The sequence below is a fragment of the Aedes aegypti genome, chromosome 2, assembly GCF_002204515.2.
Source record: "Aedes aegypti strain LVP_AGWG chromosome 2, AaegL5.0 Primary Assembly, whole genome shotgun sequence".
Classification (NCBI taxonomy): domain Eukaryota; kingdom Metazoa; phylum Arthropoda; class Insecta; order Diptera; family Culicidae; genus Aedes; species Aedes aegypti.
The window spans coordinates 140979404-140997406 of NC_035108.1; the positions used below are offsets into that span (position 1 = coordinate 140979404).

At 36.1% G+C, this 18003-nt stretch overlaps 1 protein-coding gene across 2 annotated transcripts in view; it reads right to left on the reverse strand.

Annotated features, from left to right (window-relative positions):
• The window catches only part of LOC5567851 (putative ferric-chelate reductase 1 homolog), a 151398-nt gene extending 134190 nt beyond the window's left edge, over positions 1-17208 (reverse strand). The window contains exons 1-2 of one of the 2 annotated variants that reach the window (XM_021842560.1): positions 17103-17208; positions 15921-15940 (exon numbers count right to left, since the gene is read on the reverse strand). The gene's annotated coding sequence lies outside the window, so the exon portion shown is untranslated. The remainder of the gene's footprint in view (positions 1-15920; positions 15941-17102) is intronic. The other variant, XM_021842561.1, reaches the window with a different exon arrangement.
• Positions 17209-18003: the final 795 nt, after the last annotated feature.

Consider the following 18003-nt stretch of genomic DNA (forward strand, 5'->3'; position numbering starts at 1 on the left):
GTTAATTCAAGCTTCTGCCAATAGGAGGCGCTAGTTATCTTTGAATATTTCAAACTTAATTTTGAACTATGATGATAAGCTGATAAGTTGGAAGGCTGATGTTGTTGGTGAAAAATGTGCGTTATATTGAAGACTACACCTTGTATTTCCGACAATTTTTAGTTCTGTTTGCTAGAGTGAACATGAGATATCTCAAACTTATCGTTTGAAAGATGGATTTCCCTTCCCTTCCCCTAAGACATGAAGTTTTTTGTACGATAACGCTGATGACTTCGGCGAAATTGATTATTAGGTCATAAGCTTTTTTGCTCTTGTGTTAAATTAAGAAACAAGGTAATTCCTACAAACATGGCGTGTAAAATTCCGATTGCTAGAAATGCTCTAGGAAATACATATTACAAATCGACGTGCAAAATCTAGCTTTCCTTTCATCCTATATACCAAGCTACCTACATATATAGGATAAGTTATAATGAAAAGTTATACTTTTTATTTAGCCAGCACAGATAAAAATATTTAAATTCCAATGTAGTGTAAACTGAGGCATAGAGTAAAAATAAACCAAATTCATTTATTGTTACGGCATTTCGTTTAGTTTTCAACCAAAGATGCTTGCATGTTAAATGAATTTACACAATTTAAAAATTAAGCGATTTATCGTTGACATTTCAGTTAATTTTGATGCTCCAAATATGTGCATGAAAATAAATATAAATTTACAACATATTTTTAGCTGTGAGGGCTAATTAATCCCTTTGGTCCGTAAACCATAATGATCTTAATTATACATATCAGGTAAAACAACACCACAGTATAGCAAGTAAACACTCGGAGCGAGAAATTAAAACGCGTATTTCATTTTGGTTTGTGTTCGAGCTAGGCGTTTCAAATTATCAATATCACATCACAGTATATTAGAAACGCTTTAAGGCTGTACTATGGCAGCACTATGATATGTACCTGGGTTTGACTCAAAACCCTGTGATAATGACATCAAAAATTGAGGGGCCCGAACGCATAGGAGTGTAAGTGATATTTAGGTTGATTTTGTTTTAAATATACTAATTAGTTCTACTGAAGTTTTTAAGCTTAACAACGTGTTTCTAGTTTTTTTTCTGTCGATCATAAAAATGATATAGAAGAATCGCTTGTTTTTTGGCTCCCATACTGTTCGTAATGATTGAAAATTAAAAAAAAACTTCAAAGTCGATTTTCTCACAACAACATTTTTGTCACTTACACCCCATTGTGTCCAACCCCCTCAATCATCAATTCTAGTTAATTAGATACAAAACATCGCTGCCATGCACCATTATATGAGATATACAATTATTAAATTAACTAATCCAGCCCTCTGTACTAATTCACGAACCGAAACATCTGGCCGAATCAAGATTTTACTATCCCAGTTTACCAAACATAACGACAGTATAATGAATGCAACCAGTACCAACACCGTCTGTCCGGCAAAATTAAGCATCGAAAACCAATTCCCTGTGGGCCTAATCAGCGCTGCTCTGCAACATCCACGTTAACCCTATCGCATGTGCTCAGCGCCATGAAGTTTTAATCTCTGGTAAATCTTCTCCTCATCTGATGCTGCTGCGTTCGCTGCTTCAAAACATGTGTCTGGTTCCCACCGTCCATCTATCCGTTTATTCGTAGACCTCGGTAATGCCAAGGGGATGTAGTGCCGCAAATTTGTGTATAATGATAGAACATTTACTCTTGGAATAATGATTATTGGTAGATAATTTTTCACTTGACACCAAATTAAGAGATAAAAAACTTATCTTTCATTTGGAAAATGTATCTTCATGTAGCGATTTTTTTCGAGTAATATTTTTCTATCACAGACACCGTTTATAAACATGTTGGACCTCATTTTGAACACTCCACTGCTCGTAGGCATTTACCCTATCCCAGGACTTTGTTCAGTCTTTGTTTTTAGGTTAAATCAATTCCACGCTATTCCTATTACAGAAAGAGTGACTGGACAACCGACACTGATTGCTCCCTGCATAAAACTAGAGCTGGTGCCGATGAAGAATCTTAGTCTTCCTTGGTCGAGTGGTTAGAGTCCGCGGCTACAAATCAAAGCCATGCTGAAGGTGTCTGGGTTCGATTCCCGGTCGGTCCAGGATCTTTTCGTAATATAAATTTCCTTGACTTCCCTGGGCATAGAGTATCATCGTACCTGCCACACGATATACGAAAGCGAAAATGACAACTTTGGCAAAGAAAGCTCTCAGTTAATTACTGTGGAAGTGCTCATAAGAACACTAAGCTGAGAAGCAGGCTCTGACCCAGTTAGGACGTAATGCCAAGAAGAAGAAGAAGAATTGTGAAGATTCTCGTGAATTAAAAAAAAATGAAAATGTATCGGTATAGTCAAGTAAATTTAAGTCAAATTGACACATTCTAAAGAACAATAGCAATAAAATTGATGCACTAGAAATCAAATGAAATAGCCTATAAAAACCATCCAAAGACACTGTGTACAGATTTACGATGTTCCAAAACAACGCCGACAACAAAGACCGGGAGAATCCGCGGAACATGTCGGTCGGTTGTTCACGTAATAACCATCAAAACTGCTAGAGTCCATTATTGCCGGAGAGCTTCCAGCCTACAATATATCGCGCATATCTCACGAATTAGCGAGACAGGTTCACGTTCCTGTACCCTCCGACGCGCTCCACAACTCGAAATCATGCCATACAGGTTTTATGTGCAAGCATCATCAGCACTTTAGAAGTCACTAGCACTGGCAGCGTTCGTTGGACTATCAATGCCGTGTCCGTCAATCATTCGTACATTCCATCATAGCTGACCCAGCCACTCTCGGAGACTTGGACCAAGCATGTGACCTACGAGTAAATATGATGCTGAACGGCTAGATGATGCATGAGTAGTTAGCTTAAAATGTCGGTGACATTGTTAGATGGTGTGAAACTGCGATGTCTTTCTTACTGATACGTAAGAAAGCCGTAGAGTGAGGGAGCATATCGACTTGAGGGGTCGTCCATTATTTACTTAAAAGGTTATTGGAGGCAAGGATGGTTTAAGACAAATTATTTTAATTTAATCTCAATTAGACTATATTTTTTTTTCATTAGAGATTTAAATGCCAAACCTCACACTTGGAAAAATTCGCAAAGCATTTTCAACAGCAGGATCTTACTTGTTTTTAATTATGAATCGTGGTTTAACGTCTAACCAGCTGAGTGGAAGTTTAACAACTACCGATAAGCTAAACATTACATATACTTTGCAATTGGATTAAATGGACAAATTGATGTGAAGTTTTGCGAAAAAGTTACACGTCTTCTCAGTGAGAATCGAACTCACGACTCCCTGATCACTAGTTAGGGCACGTTACCCCTACGCCATGAGAGGACTCATGAACGCAGAAGTTAACCTGAATTCGATTTCAGTTCAATAATCACGTGGTCCTTTTTCGCAAAGTGCACCTCTTTCGGAAGAATTAGATGCTCATTCAAACACAACGCTTTCTATATATATCCAATGCCTAGCCCGAGAGCGCATTATCTTTTTAGGTATTGAAATAGCACACCACACTAGCCAGCAACTGTGCTGGCTGAGGTTTCTATTGTGTGGGCTTCCAATGGGTCGCGACGTTCTCAAACGACCGATTACGGAACATGAGTCCGTTGCAGCACACGCAGCGAACTGGACTATAGAATTTCATACATTTTGCCTCATGAAAGGTGGAACGATTATTGCAATACGAACGCTTTATGTATCGTTTTAGCATCACTCCACATCAAGGCGTCGATAGGCGCGTGGTGTACGCTCGGGCCTATCGATCGCAAGGTTCTTGGTTCGAATCCAGGTTACTGCGTAAACGTGTTTTGTTTTCAAATTCTGGTTTCATAAGGCAAATTTATTAATTTCAACCCGATTTCTTGTGGCGGATTTTATTTGATGAGTGTTCTTTAGGATTTACTTGTTTTCCCTCTTAGAGAAACCCTTCTACCATTGATTTGGTCTTGACAGACTCTAGTCACCTTTGTAGCCGATTGGTTACTCACTCTTACTTCCTGATCATGTCCCTGATACATTTTGAGCGATTCCTATCTTTTAATTATTTGAAAGCTGACTGGAATGCATTAGTATAAAGAAATACCTAAACGATAATCTTGCCGTTAACATTTCTTGACGATAATCTAAAACACTTATTCCGTCTTAAAAGTGTTAGCAAATAACCCTCTCCTGGCTATTATGTTTTGAAAATTATAATGCGAGAATTGACAACAACAACAGTTTTTGAAATAACATATATCATCTTGATTGGGTATAGAGACGAACAAGTGAACAACTGAAAGTAGATTATCATTTTTAATTTGAAAATATTCTTAACAAATTTTCCTGCCAGAAAAATAACAAGCTTGTACCAATTTTGAAACCGACTGACGGAAAAAAATCAAGTGGTTTGATACAGAGGTAAATTATTTATTAGAATTTTTAAAACCATGTTAATATTCAATTGCGTCATGATAATATTTTTAAATAATTCTTGGAGTTAAACCAAAGTTCAAATTTCTGCCAAAAAATCATAAAAAAAAATCATAGCAGAAACCATTTGCAGCAAATCTGCCAAAAATCCATAATGAAACTCAAAAGGTTTTTGCCAAGCCTCTATTAAGTTAACTTGAAAAATTTAATTCAAGAATTAGAGACAATTTATACCGTCCTGTGCACATAAGCTGCACAGACCGAACAAGGGGAATGCAATAATCAAAAAAAAATCAAGAATCGTTTTTCACAATTAAGAAACAAAAATTTTGAATTTAAGATTTCTCAATTGGACCCTGGCTCTAAGCCCTTTCGGAAATTATCTAAAATTTCGAAAATTATCTAAAATTTATCTAGCAAAGAAAATACTGGGAATTTTGAAAAAGTATTTGTATGTGATGGCACCATCGCGAATTCTCCTACATTTTTCTTCAGGCATTATCTCTTGAACTTGATTGGAAATTACATCCACTATTACGCTTCAAGAACTATATTTTTCAAGAATCACTTTAAGAATATATTTCTTCTGTTCCTTGTATCAACAATTCATCTCGTTTCTTAATATATCTTCGGTAATCCTCCAATATGTTAAGAATGGATCCTGATAATCTTTCGAAATTTTGCTTTCAGTGACTCCATAAAGTCCTCCAAAAATCCATTTAGCTCAAGTTTTCTCTTGAAATTCTTGATAAAATGCAACTTGTGATTTACCAAAGAGATTGATTGGAGGATTCTCTGCGAACTCCTCCATGGATTCTTTCAGAAATCCTCTCAGAAGAAAATTCACCAAATTAGGTACTTCACAGAGAACATTTCCAAAGGACTTGGGATTCCCCAAGAAAGAACTCTTAGGATTTTTCCAGTAATTTTCTGAGATAATATCTTAGGAACTTCTGCAAGAATACTGATTGGTTTTCTTAAAGGAATTTTGCAGAATTCTTCAGAAAAAAAAGGATTTAGTTTAGGAATTTTTTCAAAGCATTTTTTCTCGATTTTTTTTCAAAAATTACGCCAGATTCTAAACAAAAACATCTTATAACTATTCCTACAAGAATTTCTTCACGAATTTCTCAGGGATTTCATCGAAGAATTTTTCAAGAATTTTATCTAGAAATTCTCCCTGGAGTTATTCCAATGATACCAGAAGTACCTGGGACCTTCCTTATCCGAGGGGTTAGAGTCCGCGGCTACAAAGCAAAGCTATGCTGAAGGTGTCTGGTTTCGATTCCCGGTCGGTCCAGGATCTTTTCGTGATGGAAATTTCCTTGACTTCCCTGGGCATAAAGTATCATCGTATCTGCCACACGATACAACGAATGCGAAAATGGCAACTTTTGCAAAGAAAGCTCTCAGTTAGTAACTGTGGAAGTGCTCATAAGAACAGTGCAGCTGAGAGGGACGAATGACCCTCGGGTTAAAGTCCCCCTCATTAAACAACAACAACAACTGCAGCTGAGAAGCAGGCTATGTCCAGTGAAAACGTAACTCCAAGACGAAGAACCAGCAGTACCTAAAGTACCATGTCTTCCCGGGTATTATACCAAAATTAGTCCAGGAATTGATTTTGTAACACCCCAAACATATTTTTATCAGAATTCCTTCAAATATTGAAACAGGAATTTTTCCAACTAAAAATAGTTCAGATATTTTCCAGAAGATTTTGAACAGCTTTCTTCGGATTATTATACACTTCCAAAAACTAATCTGCAGAATCAAAAGAAAATTTCTCAAGATATTACTTTGTGTACTCAATAAATTTTTGCAAGGGATATTTTCAGATATAAACAATCAGTATAATGTTTAAAGTGATAGTTATACAAAAAAAATAAAAAAAAGTGAGAAAATTATTTTTTTGTTATTAAATTGTGTATGTATTGTTACTAAATTTTCGCCAAACAAATTTCTAACACCGTGACAAGTTTAACCAATTACCCTATTCCATATTAAATTCATGTTAAGGTGAATATGCTTCGAAGCCAAATCTCGAATTTTCAAAAGCACAAATATAGAGAATCAGACAATCGTTTGTGCTAAAAATTAAACTTTCTGCTCACTCTCTGGTAGAGACCAATTCATTGAACTTTCAGCGCAAACGGTTGTCAGGCTCTCCAGATTTATGCTCTTTGAGGATTGGCTTCGATGTATCTCCACCTGTTTGTATTTGAAAGAAAATGATTTTATGAAACAATATTTTATTGTTGATCAATTTTTGTTTACAAAATCTGAGAGACTAAGATAACAGAACAAAATAAAATATTCGTGTCAACCCTATTGAAACGTTTAATATACAGCAGGCATTTAACACTTTAAGCATTCCGTTAGCACCGACGTGTAAATCACTGTTATTAATAGTGGAATATGGAAAACAGTACAATCTGTTCATTCATCACTACCGTTCATTAACATATTCTATCGTATTGCATACACTTGTTAGAATCGCGTAAAACCCGACTCTTTTTGGAATGAAGGTCAAGCCGCGTGCCGATCGCTATTGCATAACGTACTCCCTTGAAAGGAAAAATTGACGCAATGTCGCATTTTTTTATTGCAGACAGGTGCCATTGCTCTACCTAAGTATTGCTCAAAGAGCGTTCCAAATTAAAATGCATCGTCGGCTCAAACACCAAATGAGTCTAAATCATTTATAATAGCCTAATGCAGAGAAATCCATTCAAGCGAACGAGCCAGATCTGAGCCAGAAGGTGAAATAAACCTGTTGCCGAGAGCTGAGCTTGCACTAGCTGACCAAGTGTCTGGTTAGATAGGTATTTTCATACCGTGATGGACTGCTACTCCGGACAGCTGACCATTAATCTCGATGCCATCTAAATTGTAACACAGATTTGAGCACGCACGGTACCACCGTGGAATTCCAGCGGACCAACAGGTTTTCCTCCAAGCAATCTGTTATGATGTCTGAGACTTTAATCCAGTCCCCTCGGGCAAACTGGTTTTCGGTTTCACTTTTTAACTCTAGATTCACAGCTCAACGAATCAAAACATCAGTTTTCATAACTACGGGAGGGTAAAGCGAACACATTTCTGGTCTACCCAGGGTCTACCAACCTCACGTAACAATAGGTCATTGTTTGTACGGATTTATAAAGGTGCTATGTCATAAATTTTGTCAGTGAGTAATCAAAATTTGCCACCACATCGACTGCTAAACTCTGGCAGACCAAGTGCAGGAGGTGAAGGATGACAAAAAATAAACAGTCGATTTTATCTGCATCACTATGAAGGAATATAGGTTCAAGAAGTTGGCAGCTTAGCTTTTGACAGTCGTTGAACCAAGGTTCCACAGGTGGCTGCCCGGGAGGTACATGCATATTGCTGAAATCTGACTTAATTCACTTGACAGTACTATGTGGCCCTGGAGTTGAACTTTCAGGACTGGGTCGTGATTCAGTTCTTAGACTAGAAAAGCAACTACCTAACGACTATTTGGAGGGTTTAACTCAATGTAGTCCAACGACCCTGTAGTGTTAAATCCAATAGATGGAAGTATGGATCGATGGCGTGGAATGTTTCCGATGTATACCACTAATTTGTCGCGCTGACTATTTTGTGGTTTGTTGCGAGGAGAAGTCGCGCTGAACCTTGAGTGTAGAGCTTGGATGGGTACAAGGGGGCAGAAACAAATGTCGGTTGCAATCAAGTTTTGCTAAATGACCCACATAATTGTACACCCCCTGTTGGTTGAGTACGCACAAGGTTGGTTGGATTCCCGTCGATTGTAATTATTTCACAGCAAACTACGCGCTGTATATGTACTTTAGGGTGTCCCAGTAGACTGATGCAAATTTTGAAGTTTCTGCTCCCCTATGCTTAAACGATGTCAATTATGATAAAAATCATTCTCCCAATATTTGAAGTGATTTTGAAGAGATTTGGTTGTGCACACGGTTAATTTGAAGTTTATTTGGAAATTACTATGGAAAACGAGAACCTTTGGTTTTCATTCCTCTAACTGATCGTAATAATAATCTATGAAAAAGTGAATATACTCTTCTCATGTTAATTATTCCCTGCTATTACTTTGCCGAAGACCACATTTTGATTGGACGTAAGGATAATTTGTTATTATTGATAACAAAGTCTAGATCATGCCGAGATGATCATTCAATTACTTTCAGAGCAACACTGCTTTTTTGCTGTAGAACATAGTAGCCTGGATTACTTTGATCTATTCTACCCGCCAGGAGCACCACTGTTGCCTGCCGAGCAGTTGATTAGGCATGCAAAATGCAAACCCACCTTATGATTATGTATAGCAATTTATCTAGACGTCCAATCGAAATGTGGTCTTCGGCAAAATTGTAGATGAAAGGATTTCACATGAGTAGAGTTTTCCATAATATATTATGACGACGAGATAGAGGGCTGAACACAAAAGGTTGGCGTTTTCCATAGTAATCTCCATATAAACTTCAAATGGCGTGTGCACAGTCAAATTTCTTCCGAATCACTTCAATCTTTGGGAGGATGCTATTTACCATAATAAAAATCGTTTGAGCATAGGGGAACCAAAATTTCAAAATTTGCATCACTGTAGTGTCCCAGTTAAAATCATGGTCCGAAAAGTCAAGGTGCTAAACACTAGAATGAAAGATATATTCCCTGCATCTTTCTTGAGTAGGCGGTCAATTAACCACTCCTTCCTTTTCCCTAGCAAGGACGTGGCCAAGACAACTCTAGATTGTTGGAGGAAGCGTCAATCTTGTCTAAGAGTCAAATATTAGTCCCAAATCTCTGGCTTTGGTAACGGATGGGAAGGAGGCAATCCTCATACAATGGTCTAGGGCTGTACCACCTACGAATTTGTGCGGATTGCATAATGCTAATGCTAATTAGAGAGGCTTCTGAATTTAGAGGATGCCAACAATTAAAAAACACTTGTGATGGCGTGCCAGAAAGAAGGTTCGGCATTCTAGTACTTGAAATCAGTGGTTCTAAAGCTGTCGGATGCGAAGATAAAATAAGATGTCCTCAAATTAAGAAACTGATGAATGGTCCTGCGTTCAATACAATTTTGACGTCGAATGAGTCAAGAGCGTGGAAAACTTTTCAGAACGTATTAAGCAACTTTTTGGGGAACACCAGAAGTCCACATTACGGACATGGACATGATTCAACTTTTGCTTGAAAATTATGCCAAAATAGGTAAACATTCTAAATATAAAATTTACATAAGCTTTTGCTAATTACTATTTATCATGCCATGTAGGTGTGAACATGTCTTTGAAGAATCATTCTTTACACTCGCACCTGGATTTTTACCCGAAGAATCTAGGTGATGAGAGTAACGAACACGGAGAACGTTTTCACCAACAGATAAAAAGTAAATAACGGCGTTATCAAGGTTTCTAGGATGAAGCAATGATGGGTGATTATTGCTAGCTTCTTTATCGCGAAACAAAAAGTGAGCATCATAGACGTATTGACTCGAATCTAGATCATTTATAAAAGCAGGTACTCATACAAGAATAACCATAACTTCCACAATCTGATTTTAACCATCAATCGATCATTTTCTTTTATTTTTTATTTACTTTCAGTGTAGCTTAAAAATTTGTTTTCATTTGCCTTAAATCGAGACTGAATGCCAAATTTTCTTACAAAATAGCTGAAAAATTAATACAATTGTCAACAATGTCATTGATACTTTAAAACTAGCTAGATTAACAGAAATCTTTTGTTCTGATGTTTGATGGCAAATTGTTTAGCTCTCATTTCATGTGAAAGATTCAGAATTGGAGCTATACTGAGAAAGATATCAGCATTTTAGTAATAAAGGTTTTTTATTAAAACTTTATTTTTCAAAAAAGAGTATCTCGAAAACGGTACTACTTGAAAATTGTTGGACCTTATTTTTGGTACAATTTTACATCGATAATGGAGGTCGAATGGTAATGTAAATGAAATTTGTTTTATTTTGTAAACTAGTGTTATGTGCCTGTATCGATTCATCCCAGTAAACACAAACTCGTATACGATAACGCATAAGTGTACATAAGTGGAGGCGATATACGTACATGTGTCATAAGGCTTCATTCAAAATGTACGTATATCGCCTCCACCTTTGTACTCTTATAACTCATTATATACGATCGTGTGTTTACTGGGATGTGTGTATTTGTCGATTACAAAATTCTTGATAAAATAGAGAAATCTGAAAGAATATATTTTCTAATTAACTCAATCAGCAATATCTCAGCCAACTGACAATATTTTTTCGATTTTATTCAACAAAAATATTCTTTCTATAGTGTTTTCGAGCTGGAGCTTCATGCTATGGAAAAAAATCTTACATACCTATAGCTAAAATTATTTATTATTTAACAAAAAATTACCCGGAATATGATTTTTATAGGTTTTTAAATTTATGCAGACAAACAAATTTAATATTCAAAAAGCAATTGCCCGATAATTCTGAAAGCAAAATAGAAGAAATATTGAAAATATAGTAGACTTTGAAAACATTTTCACAAAACTTAAAAATATGACAAATCTTATCAAGAATGTCAATTTTCCGTTAACCGATCTAGTGGAACCTCTGAACGATTTTGTTGAAATTCATGTGTTCTAATAGATAAGCATATAGAGACGAACCAGCCAAGGGCTGAAAGTCTCTTTAATAAAGACAATAATAATAAAATAGATAAGCATATCTGTAAGTCTAGGGTTTAGCACCTTAGCACCATGGATCTTGTTTTTTCTAGGACACCCTAATGTTCATGTTGTTCGTATGATAATGTGTCCCCAGTTTGAAGGTGTAGGAGCCAGGAGGAAGATGATTCTGTTGCTATTGGCGCAAATGCGACACAGCGAAAGTGTAAATGACACGTAAAATGAAGCGTTTGGCAAATTTTAATTACACTTTTATTCGCTCATTATGCATACGAGGGCAGCGGACGTATTTAGCGTTCATGCCAGGAAGAAAGCAGTTAGAGCCCGATTAGGAGCGGAGATCGTTGCACTTCATTGGTTTGTGTCGACGATACGTGACAGTTGGGAATATTGAAAGTTTTGAAGAAATGAATTGATTTATGGTAAATGAAAGCATTATATTCAAATATACCACAGAGCTTATTGGCAATGCCTTCTTAAACCATACTAGGATGAGAAAATTATTTGCATTTAATACTTGCATTAGTCAAAATTATCCAGAGATCTCTTCAATAATCCAGCCTGGAAAGAATCCGTAGAGTAGAAATCTCGCATAGATTCGGTACTACGAAGTTGAAAGAGATTCCACAAATCAATCGCACTTACGAGAAATCTTGTAAGAAACTGACAAAGTATATGCGAGAAAAGAAGCAAAATATATTTCTTTCCCTGTTTTTCTCAAACAAAATCGAATGAACCATCAGCAACATCGTAGTCGCGAATTCCATCCTCAGAGCTGACATTAAGTCGATTGCTCCGATTTTGATGTTTCTCGCTTTTGCTTTGGTTCTCAGGCTCGTTACCATCAATCATTAGTTTGATTACCAGTAAAACTCCAATTTCGGATGTTGCATCTAAATGTTATGCAAATCGCATAATTTTTCTCTCAATCTTTTCATTATAACAAACATGAAGTTCGATTACGTTTTGTTTTCTTTCTTAATGTTACGTTGAATTGATCTTTATTTCGATTTCTATGTGTACTCTTGTTTCGTAATCATTTACATTCAACTGCTATTTTATTTGACTATTAATTAATGTAGTAGTTACATATCAGCTAACACACGATCGTATGTGATAGGATATAAGAGTAAAAAAAGGGAGGCGATATACGTACATTTTGCATGCAGCCTTATGGCGCATGTACGTATATCGCCTCCACTTGTGTAGTCTTATGCGCTATCGTATACGAATTTGTGTTCACTGGGATTTGATTAAGAAATTTTGGAAAAACGCAAGAAGCACAAGATATTATTCTTTCATGTTGAAATGAACATAGCACATACAGTATTCATTGCTTGTACGTGCTATGACTCAAAACGTCCATGAAGATGGATATTTTCATCTTAAGTTGGACGTAAATTTGAATTGACGCCATTTTGATCTTTATCAATATTTTGAAATCTAGCTTTTTACGAGCGCTAATGGCTACCGTAAACAGGCTCGCTTTCTGGTAGGGATTAAACAATTTGACGTTTAGCTTGGGTCCGTTCAATAGGAAACAACCCAGGCCAAACGTCAAATCGACATTTCCCTACCAGAAAACGAGCCTGTTTGCGGCAGCCGTTAGCGCTTTAAAAACCTGGATACTTACTTGCAGTTACCATTTTTAATGACACTTCTCGCTTAACTTTACAAAAGGACAAGTAACTATGAGATATTCTCTCCTCTATCGCTCTCTTTCGATTATAACAGTGCAATACTAAAGCTTTTTTTAGTATGGATCGAAAAACAATGTCCTTGGCTAGCGTTTCATACAAAAAACAGAAGAAGTTAATGCGGCTCAGTTATTGATTAAAGAGAAGGTAAACAAATGAGACTGTTCCTGCTTATCATCTTAGTGTTCTTGAGAGTACTCCTGCAATTGTTAAATAAGAACTTTCTTTACCAATCTTCAACTTTTCCTCTTCATATCGTGCTACAAACAGGAACACTCTATGCCCTTATTAGACGAAAAAAAATCCAATTCAAAAAGATCGTTGACCAGTGGAATTTGAACCCACGACACTCTGCATAGCCTTACTGAATAGTGTTTACTGCTAATGCTATTTTGGCCCTTGATTAAAAGCTAATCTGCCCATAAACGCATAATTGTCCCATGTGAATAGGAAATCCAGCAAACATGGGACTGACATGCGTTTATGGGCAGTAATGATGTTCAATCTTAAGTTTCGTTATAAGTAAAGGTCCCTCGACCGATTTTCCTGCCAGAATTCCCCAGTGTTATTAACATGAAGGGCATTAGACAGTTTCAGCACTAAACCAAAAATATGACACATTCCCATTTGTTCAGTTTACTTTACTAACCATCATTTTTTGTGGAAATTTTTAGGTATGCGGAATTTCGTATACATCCTAACAATATGTAATGTGAAATCTTCTGAACAAGCTCAAATGAAAAAGGTTCAATATGTCAGCTGAATAGCGCGGCAAGTTATCGCTTTAGATCTCTCAAACGGAAATAATTTTAAAACTTGAAATCAATTGTTTGTCGAATAAGTATTTTTGTATTGTTTTTTTTTTTTTTAATCAGATACCATCAGCACTCTAAAGTCATTTTCCAGTACAAACACTCAACTTCTCCAAGTGTTTTGAGCCAAGAGGTATATGTGATATGGTTCAATCGAAAATAAACAATGGAGAGTGAATACAGCGTGATTTCTGCTTTTCACTTTTGTATTAACTTATAAGTTATTCATATACTCAACTGTTCGTGGACTAATTCAGAATAAACAGTAGTAATAGTTTATGCAAAATTATATTCAATTTTTGTGATAATATTTGATTGGTTTTATGTCAGGGTCAAAGCAAGAAAGCAAAATAAACAAATAAATTGTACAAATAAGTGTATTGTAAGTTTCATTAATATCAACAATGTCACCACTCCGTAAAAGAAATAACATTGTAAAGAGCACAATAAATATGTTTGTATATAGCAATGCCAATCATGTGTATGAACAGAATAATATAATGTTTTTGATAGGTTTATTGATTGATCTGGCAAAGTTAACTTGATAGTAAGCATTGATAAGCTTTGAGAGCTATCATATTTAATTATGCATCATAAAAATCATAAGTTACATCAAGAAGCTAACTTCATTTTCCAACAAATTTCCCTTTAATTCCTGAGAAAAAAACTCTTCTCCTAGACATGGCGTCCCCACTAGAACAGAGCCTGCACACTAAGCGCTAAGTGTTCTATCTAAGATATTAACTAAGAGATTGCTTTATTTGTCGCCACTATTGCATTACCGTAAAACGGGGTATCTTTGATAATGCAGATTACTTTGATAGCGCAGGCTCCACATTATAAGAAACGAAATAACATAAATTCCTTCAATCAGTTAAGAAAAACGAATGAAAAGTAAAAAGTAAGGGTATGACACTTTACATCAGAGCTGTTTTCGTTGAAGCGATAAAATTTGATGCTTTTAATTGGAATAATAAAAAATTATTAGAATTTAGCATTTTTGAAACGCCTACAAAAAATCTGATTTAGGATCGCTATTTGTTGAAGATTTAAATAGTTCGTCACTTATCACTGACTGCCAAGTTATAGTAGAACTTGAATTCGTTCTCAACTCTCTTAACGAAGAGCGTTTTTACAAATTCGAGACATGATTCCAAAAAAAGTAAGATAGTTCTCATATAACGCTAAATGCATTGAGGTATGCAACGTCCTATATACTTTCATTTGATTTTTTTTTTCAAAATAAATTCATTTTTATTACATAAATGACTGATTTAAATTGAATTCAATGTCGCAGCATGAGAATCAGTCGAATCAGAAATATAATTTTATATCAATTCGTATTGCCCTATAATGTTGCTTGTAATTTTTTTTTTCAACTTTGGTATCGTAATCCGAGGGCAAATTTATACCTGGAGTGCTTTTGATCAGGTCTGTACCAAGTTTTTCTGCTCAAGTGTAAACTACTGAAGTTATTTGCCCATAGAACCGTTTATTCTCGAATAACCTGCTTATGTCAAGGGGAATCACCTACATTTAGTCGTATTATGCAGATTTTCAAAGATGCATTTTGCAATTGAATGATAAAAAACACGATTTGTGAGAATTTTGACATCATTTGTAGATTCAGAAGATCCAAATTTAGTAGATAGGAAAAATATTAATCATAGACTTGCTTTGTTACATGGGGATCAATTTCGCCCCAGTGTGTTATTTTAAATTTTTGATATTATAACTAATTTTATAACATGTTGAATATTATTTCATTAAAAAACGATTACACAAACTGGTAAAGATCAATATGGTTCATATTTTGTAGAAATTAAATTGACAGTAATTGGATTCCAAAAGGAATGAAATAATAAAAAGCTGTAAAATAATGATCAATTTGCCTCTGAATTACGGTATATATATTTTTATTCGATAAAATGTATCTATAAAATCTAAGATATCAAAGTTAGCCCGTTTCACGATACTATATTGTAAGGCAGACACCATGATGCACAGAGAAGACAAGTAAATTTTCAGTACGGAAAGTTCCTGGACCGTTCGAGAATCGAACCCAAACACCTGCATCGCTTTGCGTTTTAGCCGCTAACGATACCACTAAGCTAAGGAAGGTCCTCTAAAAAACCCAATATATTCACTTAAAATTCAGTAAATATGTCAAATGAACCGTTCAACCTGTTTGAAATCAACGTGTGACAATTTAGGCGCATTGGAACAACAAGCGATAACTTACCTGTTTTGTTTCTTTTACTGCTGGAATCCGCCAAACACGATGATAGATGATTGCACAAATTTAAAAACAGAAGAGAATACAAATCAGTATGAACTAATCGCTTTTTAAAGGATAAAAATTTGAAAAAATAAGTGCCTCAATATAAAAACGTCTAATGAAATGTTTTATTAAAGATCAACTTCCGTAGTAAGTAATACTCTGAATGGCTTTTATCACATTTTTTTTCTGGAATAATGTTCTATGCCGCAAGGTAAACTACAATAGTCCAATAGTCTTAAGCTTCATAATCTTTTGCTTGTTCGTTTGTTGACGACAATAACTAAAACAACCAGTTCCAGTTCAAGCAGTCGCGAAAAAAATTCACAGGCCATTGTTAAAAATATTATCGTTTTTAATTTCATTTCACCACGAACCTCGCCACGCATACACAATAGGTCACATAACTAATATCCGACAACACCTAAATCAACTGTCGCTTTCTTTCCATCCACAGGTGTATCCAGAGGCACACACATACAAACATTTATGAGCACGCGACTCGTTTTTCAACTTTAAATTCCACGTTTCGAATCCATCGAGGACCCTGACATCATCAACACTTGGTGCTTTCCATCAGTTTCTCAGGCACTAGATCTCGCATACAGCTCCCAAAGCGACGCAACCAATCAACGGTGACTAGGCAAACGTTCGCACTTATAAAGGCAATGATTGCCACTTCAGCAGCAGTTTCACGACACTGAATTGTTTGTCTAATATTTTCACCACCATTGCCTCCACCAGTATCAATGTTTCCGTCAAACAAACAACTGCCACCTTGGCAGCAACAAAAGGCTCTTGACTATATTGTAGCCAAATGTACGCAAATGATCCTAACTATTGATTGGTAATTTATGTTTGTTCACTGAATTCCATGAGTGTTCAGCAGATTCAACTCAACATTCCGATGGTATTGAAAAGTATCGATGAAACAATCCATTGATGTTTTATGCAAATTTACAGTTCGCATAGAGCATGTATTATTCCACATCAACACTATGCATCATAGATTATAATAACCACAGTGAAAAGTAATTAAAAAGTATCTATCATAGGCGGGAGCACAATACAGCACAGCTACAAACACATAGGGCATCGCACAACACACACAAAATAGAGATGGAAATGTGATGATCCGAAACACACCCGCAAATTTGTAGAAGATCCGAGTTTCCGACGACGTTGACGACGAGCGCGCTACTTTGAACCACTCTTTCCGAAGCCACTTCCAAGACTGCTGGCTGGGAAGTTAAGCCGATCGTAGAGTGGTGCAGATCGGGCTTCTCAAAACCTCAATCCAGTCGGTTAGTCATCATCGTCGGTGGGTGATTTGTGGGGCTAAACCCGTTCAACGCCACCACGTTATTGGCACTCACCTTTGGTTGCGCCGCGTGAGTTTTCTCCCTAGCAGGTTTCTGGTCTACCTACCTGCTACAGCGTTGGAAGTCACCAGGTGGAACTCAGCGCCCCAAGCGCCGTTGGTGGTGAACAGGTTGCAGTGCTTGAGGTAGCGAGCAGGATAGGGTGGCTATCAATGTATCAAAATTGAACAATGTTGCAATGAAAAGAGTACATAATGGGAACTCTTTGTTGAGAATCAGTCAGTCCTGTAGATACAATCTTTGAACAAATAATGAATAACGAAAAAAAAGTTGGAAATGGATAATAGCTGCCATACTTTAAAATAAAACAGATCAAAAATCATTCTATTATTATCTGGATTCATTGCTTTAGACCTGCAGAAGCTATTGTGAAAATTGAAGCTAAATCTACAAACGTTGAGGTGCAATGGGCTACGAATCACATGTTCATGTGAGTAAACAGAAAAAATCTAAATATGGCGTTCAATATATTGTAAATTGTCAAATCTTAACCAAATTCTATAAGAAAGTTTCACGCTGAACAACTTTACCACAGACTGCATGGACTTTGAATTTTTTTTTCTCAGGCAATGCAGAATTTGTTCTCATTTCGTTTTGAAGTACGATCAAAGCAAGCTAAGAAAAACATCACATCTGTATCGGTTCATGATCGACAGTGTTTCGCA